The following is a 9,316-nucleotide window of genomic DNA, read 5'->3' as shown; positions in this document are numbered from 1 at the left end:
TAAGCTGAATAACGTCTTGGATGTGTTTGGATGAGTATTTTTCAAATGTAAGTGGCACTTAAAATTAATTAAAGTATTTAAAAGCATTAACACATTCATAGGGGTTTGTTTTTTGATGTATTTTCTTAGTAAATATTATAAAGTATAACCACTATCTTATAAGAGACTAGGGAATGTTTTGGTGTTAAAAGCATCCTCCATGTGTCTTCCCTCTTCCTGTAAGATGTTTACCCTGTTACAGTACATGTTGTTGTCCCTGCACATTATGCTTCACATAATTCTACATTCCCTCCTATTCCTCTCTTGCTTTTAGATTTTATAGTCAGCAGTGTATCAAATGTTTGTAAGACTGTGGTACCCCTTTACTTTAATAATACCTGTTCATTCATTTTTCATACATTGAAAAATATGCATAGGGCTCACACTGAGTGGTTCTCACCCCTGGCTGCCTATGAGAATCACCTGCAGGGCTTGAAACACTACAGAGGACCCCCACCCACTGGATGAGCATCTCCTGGGAGGAGAGGGTAGTTGGGCACCTCTGGTTTGGGAGGTCCCCAGGAGATTCAAATGCATAGCAAGTGGGGAGAAACAACTGCCAGCTGTGGGCCAAGTGTTGTGCTTGGTGCCCAGCTTCACAGGAGTGAAAAACGTTAGACGTGGGAATCATTTTGTTTGAGAGCCTGGCCTTGTGGGAAGTCTCCCAGCAACTTCTCTTTGAGTCCAGTCAGCTTGTCCACAATTGTATTGTATTCCAAGACCCTGCAATTATTGCACAGAAATGGTTTACTTAATTAGAAAATGCCAGATAGAAGCATTTGATTCTTGGCCTTAAAAGCTCAGATACCAGACTGCCTGGCTCTAAGCTGCATGCCTGGCAAAGTGCATGCACAATGCCTGGCACATAGGCATTAATAAATACTTGTGATGAATGAACAATCGACTAAAAGAGCAATGCTTGGTATCAAGGGCTTGTTGGCCAACTTCAGAGTTTCAGTTTTTCGTTGTGGGGGAAAAGTGCCCAAAAGAAAAATTCCTGACTCCTAGAAAGTGGTCACTTACATGCAAGGCTGTTTCTATTACATATCCCAAGCCTATTAAATTTCAAGCATATGAGAGTCCTTACTGCCAAAGATTACAAATTGTCCTTAATTCCGAGCAGAATAAACTAAATTGAGGCTTCTTTCCTCTTGAAGCATTTACCAATTTTTTTTTTTTTTTGGTTGCTGATATTGTTCTATGTTTGGTTTCCTTCCCTCTCTCCCTCCCACCTGCCTGCCTGCCTTCCTTCCTTCCTTCCTTCCTTCCTTCCTTCCTTCCTTCCTTCCTTCTTTCCTTTCCAGGCTACGGAGACTTTAATTCTGCTACTTGCCCACTAGATGACTTTGGGCGATCTAGGGAAGCTTTGTCCCTTGTATTTCCTCATCTGTAAAGTAGAAATAACAACATCTACCACATCCTGTTTTAGGACACTAGATAACATATAAAAACACATTTAACATGATACATAGTGCTAAATAAATGTAAATCGTATTTAGTCATACTCTAATCCTCTCATTTTACAGATGAGGAAAATGAGACCCAGAGAGTTTCACCAACATGTTCAAGGTCCCTCAGCTACTTAGGACTGGATACATACTTAGAATGTGGTGGCAGAGGTAGATGCCTTGGGGAGGACTGTACCTTGATGATAGAAAGCATCTGTAATAACAGGAAGGTGGCCTAGGTAGGACTCTGTAGGAAGTATGTGTAAATCTGTAACAAAATTCCCGAGAATAGAAGTGAGGGTGATAATGAAAATAATAGAAGAGGGTGACTACAGGTAAGAGGCACATGGGGACTTTGGCCACATGAAAGGCAAGTGGAACAAGCAGGAATGGTGTATCAGGTATTTATTTCAGAATCATACTGCACAAGAAACCACTCCAAAACTCAGTGGCTTAAAATAATAAGAATTTATTGCTCACATGTTGGAGTGGTTGACTAACTGCCAGCTGATCTGGGGCGAGTGCAGCCGGGATGACCAGGGCATCTCTGCTCCGCTCCATATATGTCTCGTCTTGCATCAGGCTGACCCAGGCACACTCTTCTGATGACGGCAGAGGGCAGGAGTGAGCAAGCAGTGACGCACACATGTTTTTCACAACTGATTTGCATCATACCTGTTAATATCTACTGGTCACAAGGTAAGGCACAAGGCCAAATGTGCTTTGGGAATGAGGCATTTGCTTGATAGGACCTAGATTCTGCTTTCTAAGAGTGGTTCCTCAGTCTGCTGTCCCCCATAGCTCTTGTCTCTGCCTGCTGAGTTGTCCTCGATTTTGTTTTCCTTCTTGGCTGTTTCCGAAGAGGGATTGGAAGATCTACTTTTGAAGGACTTTCTCAGCCTGCTTCTTGTGTCTTGAATAATCTTGGTTTCTTTTAAGGCATTCTTTGCGTCAAAAACCAAACTCACAAATTTTTGTTAACATTTTTTGTCTTTATTTTTAAAAATTAATTAATTATTTTTTTAGTTTATATCCAAGTTAGTTAGCATGTAGTGCAACAATGATTTCAGAAGATCCCTTAATGCCCCTTACCCATTTAGCCCATCCCCCCCTCCCACAACCCCTTCAGCAACCCTCTGTTCTCCATATTTATGAGTCTTTTATGTTTTGTCCCCCTCTCGGTTTTTATATTATTTTTGCTTCCCTTCCCTTATGTTCATCTGTTTTGTATCCTAAATTACTCATATGAGTGAAGTCATATGATATTTGTCTCTCTCTGACTAATTTCGCTTAGCATAATACCCTCAAGTTCCATCCATGCAGTTGCAAATGGCAAGATTTCATTCTTCTTGATTGCCAAGTAATACTCCATTGTATTTATATACCACATCTTCTATATCCATTCATCCATTCATGGACATTTGGGCTCTTTCCATACTTTGGCTATTGTAGATAGTGCTGCTATAAACATTGGGGTGCATGTGCCCCTTCGAAACAGCACACCTATATCCCTTGGATAAATACCTAGTAGTGCAATTGCTGGGTTGTAGGGTAGTTCTATTTTTAATTTTTCAAGGAACCTCCATACTGTTTTCCAGAGTGGCTGCACCAGTTTACATTCTCACCAGCAGTGCAAAAGAGCAAACCCACAATGTTTTGGAGACATGCTTCTCTCTCTATGCAATTATTGATGTTTTCTGCATTTTATATTGCTGCGGGACAATGCCCTTAACAATTTTGAATGCCCATTTGTTGAGTTTAGTGAGTCTGCAAGGCACCACCTTATTTATCCAAGAGGTCTTTTTTTTAAAGTGTATTTCGTTTTGAGAGAGAGCACGCGAGAGAGTGCACGCACGAGTGGGGGAGGGGCAGAGAGAGAGGAGACAGAGAATCCCAAGCAGGCTCCATGCTGTCAGTGCAGAGCCCAATGCAGGGCTCAAACTCATGAACCGTGAGATCATGACCTGAGCCAAAATTAAAAGACACTTAACCGATTGAGCCACCTACATGCCCCAATTATCCAAGAAGTCTTAACAAAAGATCTCACAGACACACCTTGATTTGTCTTTACCCATGGCCATGTCTTAATTTGAGAATCTTTTCTGGCTTGAAAGGTTGAGGATGAAAACAGTCTTATTTTCCAAGTTAGCAGAGTATGGCACATCTCTATTCCAAGTTCAACTTGCAAGTTGTTCAGTTATTTTCTGAGTTCATCTCCTTCTTGTAATACTTCATTATATACAGCTAGTTCGAAACAGCTGACACAGTATTCTGCCTTAAACTTTCTTTGCTGAAGTCTAAAATTTCATCAGGAACATTTTCTAACTTACATTACATAGTTTGCCACTATGATAACATGAGTCCCCAACTTGCCATTCTCTTAAAACAGTTTTCTTACCACTTTTCTAGGTTTCTACAGCAGGTTTATTTCCATTTTTCTAGACTCTACCTACCACCTGGTCACAAAGCCAATGCCATATACCTTGGGTTTTTGTTATAGCAATATCTATATTGCACCTGCCTACCAATTTCTGAGTCAGTTATTTATTGCTACAGTAATGGGACACAACCACCAGCCCAAATTCCCTGGCTTAAAATAATGTGTTTATTAGTTATGCCTGTAGGTTCTTGGGTGGACTTGTATATCTGGAGGTTGGTTGACTGTCAGCTGCTCTAGCTGGGATCACTGGAGCAACTTAGTCCTGCTCCATATGTCTCTTGTCTTCCAGCAGGCTAGCCTGGTGATGTTCTCATGCTGGTAGCAGTGCTGGAGAGCACGCAAGCACCACATGCAAGTGCTTTTCAAGACTCTGTGCTACATTGGCTAACATCCCATTAACCAAAGTGAGTCACATACCAAGTCCAGGGTTGGGGAATTCTACCCTGCCCACTAAAAGGTAATGATATAGGGACAGGCAAAGAATTAAGGTCATTTGTGTAACTGATACAGATAGAAAGTGAGAAAGGACGTTACTTCTAATGCTGGCCCATGAAGGACACTTGGGGTCCAAGATCTGGCGTTCAACTGGGAATCAAGAACGAATTTGCAAATCAGAAGAGACAATCAACTTTTTGTATCAGAGGAGAAAATGAGGGTCTAATTCAGCAGCAGGGCACCATGACCATGATGGAGACAGGACAGACAGCAAAATGAAAGTAAGGAGGGTGTTTGATATTACAACTTTGGTAATTTGTATATTTATTTTCACAGAAGAGATCTCATCCAGTAGGTAAGGGATGTTAGGAGCAGAATCTGGTGTTCTAGGAAAAGGATTAACAAGAACTAGTAGGGGCTGAAGGCTCTAGTCATGCTAGTTAAGATTCAAGGTTATGTGTTGTCCTATGGCACGGGGGAGATTAGAGCACTTGGCAGGGAAAGAGTGGACTCTTGAAAATGGAGTCTCATTATCAAAGAAGGGGTTAAGGATGTGGAAATTATGGGAATCTGTGTAGAAAGCGTTAAGTGTGAAACTGAGAGGAGTGTGATTTCACCCTTCTTTACAAGTTCACAGGTCAGCCTGCCACACTTATATATATACTGACAGGAAGCAAGCGTGAGGTCCCTGGATCAGAGACTGTTTATTACTCACAGAGCCTTGCGCATGGATTTCGAAGCCCCAATTCCTACAGAACTGCAGGAGAGCTACCTAGAATGTTGTAGTTAAAGCACTACAGGCCAGAGGAAATTGTTCTTCTTTCCCAGTGTGGTCACGGTAGCCCCACTGACAGAGGAGTGTGTGTGGGATTAGGGGCTTGGAGGGCAGAGGGAGGTGAAGTGGGGAAAGCAAGGATAAACTGGGATCCACGGGTACTAGCTGGGATCCAGGAGGATGGACTGCAATCTGTGTTGGTCTCTCCCTGCCTTCTAACCTCCAACTTTGGTGATGGATATGTGGACCTGCAGCAGGGGGCAGCCTTGGCAGCAGGCCTCCTGGCCTCGGAGTCACAGAGGTTGAAGCAGGGGATTCAGCAGGAGCTAGAGTTGCTGTAGGCCAGCAAGGTGAGCAGGCAGACCAACAGTGCTTCCGGCCCTGCTCTGACCTTCAGAGCCTTGAAAGCAATGTGGCTGCTACTTCACTGCCATCTTCCAAATCGCCCGCAAAATGTCTCTTGCCCTCCCTGCAGAATTACACACACACACCCACGTGTGTGCACACACATACACACACACATGTACTCACGCAGGAATTCTGGGAAATGTAGTTTGAGCTTATCTAAATTGATAGTCCTTATCCCCATGCCCTGATCTGTGTTAATTAGACTCAGGAGACACCTCGGATTCCTCCTTTCACTCTGGTCTTACATACAGGCTTTCAGACCGTTTATAAATCTTTCAGCCTTCTCTTGTCTGCACTATGCCATCCTAAGCCTCCGTCTTTTCCTTGTATTTTTGCCACTCTTGAATCATCCTCTTTCTCTTATTTGTATTCTCCGAGACTCCCCATCACTCCGTAGATGATGTGGCTGTGTGCCAGGTAGTACCCTGGCAAAGCCCCAGTGAGTCTCGGCTTATAGGAATGAGAACCTCATGGTTCCCATGCTTTGTTCTATTTCCTTATGATTTTGAAGCTGTGTTTATGCTGAGCTAGGTGTGCATTGTGTTTCTGCAGTCAAGTGTGCCTTGTTAGGAAGCCTGTCTTCCATACAGATTTACTGAACCTGCTGCCGACTGCATGCCCTGATTGCGAGTGGGTCAGAGTGTTTTTCCTAACAAAGAAGAGCAGTATGCTTTGGCACAGCTGCTTGGTATTTTTCCTAGAATGCTAGAAGGAAGCAGACATTCATTTGGTTTTGCCAGTCTCTCTTTGTCTAAATTGTCCCATTTGGCTTAGCCTGTTGGCTTTAGTCTATTAGAATAGCGATGTAGGAAACCATTCCTCTTGGTTTATGAGCTTGAACCCAAGTGCATCAACAATGTGCCTTAGCAGGACAGAGATTTACATAAATATTTCTGGGCTATCAGATCTCTGTGAGGACCATTTCCACGTTCCAGATGTAGGGTATGAATGTTCAAATCCCACGTGGAGATCACAGTTCACTAACTTGTGGATGGCCCTGCAGAGTAAAGAAGTGATTCAGTATAATGACTCTTCACGCTGTAGATGAGAGACCCAGAAACCACCGTTCTTTTGGCGCTGTTTTAAAATTTGGGCAAGGAGCCACATTTCTGAGGGAAGGAAAACTGCATTTTCCTTTTTGTAGTCATAAAAAAAATCTTGAGCATTTCGGAATAAGCAATATTCATCTCTCAATTAGTATTAACAGCTAATCAGGGTGCAGCAGGATAGTAGAGCTCTCGTCAAACAGCAGGCAGCTTGTTTTATTTTTTCAATGCCACTTAAAGATTATTTGAAAAATCTCCTTCAGAGACCAGTGTGTGGGGAGCCATGTACCCTCAGTCAGAATTTAAAGTGATCCAAAATACAATATTAATGATTGATGCACAAGCTCACAGTTTGGTGCTGGGGTTTAATTAGATAAGCATTGCAGCTGTTTTCGGGTGCAGGCAACTTGATGGGGAGCAAAGCTGTTATGTGACTTCCCATCTACAGGGTATCTATTGAAGCGGAAACAGAAGCAAGCTACTAGGAATTATGATGATGACATTCTTTTGCAGAGCTGAAACGAGCAGACATCCGATTGTGGGGGAGGGAGAAGCATTTTGTAATTAAAAAGGTGGTCTTGGATCTTCTATTCAATTTGATGATGAACTGAACACTCATAAAAAGCAGCTCATGTAGCCAAGCCATGATCTGGCGAGACACGTGCAAAGCTCTTGCATGTGTGGCCCCCTTGGTCCATATACCACTTTGCAGCGTACAAAATCCTCTTGTCTCAAATCCATCCTTCACCTTGTAGGCATCCCAGTTGCCATCAGGCCATCTAGTGTCTCGTTCATGCAGACATATACCTGCAGTAGCTGCTTTGGAATCACTCGATCTCCCTGAAGACTTGAGAAGAACTTAAACTTGGTTCAATAGTGTTTCATTTCACTGAGTCAAAGAGATTGTCAACATCTAATTACTGTAAATTTGGAGTCGTCTGTGTCTCATACTAGAAATGACTAGAATGTGCTGGATAGTGTCTGTCTGCAACTAAGCTTCAGCAGGTGTGTGTGACCTCTATCACATGAGACAGCTAAAGAGTAAAATTTGTTGAAGCTCATTGTAAATTAAATGTGCAAGACTTCAAGAATGCGTCCCACTGGACTGAGGCTCGGAACTCTCACACTGAAAGTAGTATTGTTAAATTGATCTTTAAAACCTCTCTTTCCAACAAAAAAGGAGCCTGTCTAGTCTAGGTGTTCTATGTTGTGAAATAATTATAATAGCCATCTATGAAATAAATTCTTGATGGCTCATTGTCAATATCTACAAAATGTGTGGTTACATATGACCACTAAGTATTTTATTTTTATTGTGTAGTGAATTTTAAGGAGACTTCTCCTGATTGTTTTAAATCAATTTATGAGAATGTAGAATGAACCTCTTTCAATGTAAGTCAGGGAGAAATGAATCTTTTGGGAGGTACATTAACTCTCTTGGGTCATTAAGCTGCCATTCCTTGAACTGAGAAGGGATATGTGCACTGCTTTGTTCCTTCTTGTTAAAGGTGTCACAAGGGGAACAACCAGGAATTAGAAAAGTTGAAAGGTCCTAGTTTGGCCATTTCCTAGCTGAGTGATCTCGGTGTGTTTGCTAAGCCTTGAGCCTCTCTTTCCTCATCTGCAAATTGGAAAGAATGACCCCTTCCCTCCTTATATTCTGGGGCAATATTGAGTATCCAATTGGATGGAACGTGTCTTTAGGTTTAGACCTGAAGCTGAATGTTTCTAATATTCTTCAGATGCACTTGTAATCAATTAATAGTGGCTTCTGTGAGGCAGGTCTCCACAGTCCACACCATAAAGCTACTGAGAACAGATGACTGTCTCCTAAACTTTCCACTGAGAAAGGACAATGGCTGTGCTTGGGTTTCCAAAGCTTTTCCTAATGGTAATACTTTTACCACCTGTTGTTGGAGGGAGTTTGGAAGGAGTGTAAGATCATTCACACAGACACAAAGATGAGGAAAATCAGATTTTGTGCACAATTGATTAAATTATAAGTTAAAACCTGGACCCATGCCTTCTGGTTCCAAGGTGAGTGTTGTCCTCTTTCTGGTGGATTGTCTCTGCAGACAGCCTGCAGATAAATGGAAATGGAGAGGTGGACTATAGAGGAAATGTGTGTTTGACTTTGGAATTGAAGAGTGCAGAGAACAACAAAACAGTAATTCATTAGAGAAGGTCAGTAAGCTTAGCAGCAAGCTTGTCAGAAGCACACTGAGGATAACTGCCTTGTGTATGCATGACAGTTGGCTGTATGGAGGATTTTTTAAAAAGTAGAACGTACTCCACGAATATTCTTGTTCTGATTTTGTAATAATCAGGGGAGGCTAAACATTCCCTGTATTAAGACCATGCATGTGTCCCGAGATCTAGTTCTTTCCCTAGGTCTGGTTTTATCAATGCTCATGATAAACCAAGTCTGATTTATATGATGCATCTTATGTGGGAAATGTCTGTGACTCCCTCTATATGATCGTCCTTGGGAAATGACAGCACAGCTGGTGAAATAACTTTTGAAGATAAACATTGCTAATTTGATGATTACCAGTTACTATTAAATGAATTGTAAAACTATTGTATTTTATTTTTTGAAAAAAGAAAAGTAGAACGTACTCCTTTTAGTGCATGAAATAATGATTGTTGAACAGTTGCAAGTGATGCTTCTATACTTGTTCCCTTGATAAAATAATTGATAAAGCTATGGTTCATTTGTGTCTTT

The 9,316-nt window shown here is 41.8% G+C and overlaps 1 non-coding gene across 1 annotated transcript; it reads left to right on the top strand.

Moving 5' to 3' along the window:
• Positions 1 to 8,882: 8,882 nt before the first annotated feature.
• LOC132682597 (small nucleolar RNA SNORA72) lies at positions 8,883 to 9,011 on the top strand. The gene has a single exon (XR_009611769.1). It is a non-coding gene; the product is annotated as a small nucleolar RNA SNORA72 (small nucleolar RNA).
• Positions 9,012 to 9,316: the final 305 nt, after the last annotated feature.

This window comes from Panthera onca, chromosome A1, assembly GCF_046562875.1.
Source record: "Panthera onca isolate mPanOnc1 chromosome A1, mPanOnc1 haplotype 2, whole genome shotgun sequence".
In the NCBI taxonomy this organism is placed as follows: Eukaryota; Metazoa; Chordata; class Mammalia; order Carnivora; family Felidae; genus Panthera; species Panthera onca.
Note: the sequence above shows the minus strand (reverse complement) of the source record. Positions and strands in the feature narration are given on the sequence as shown.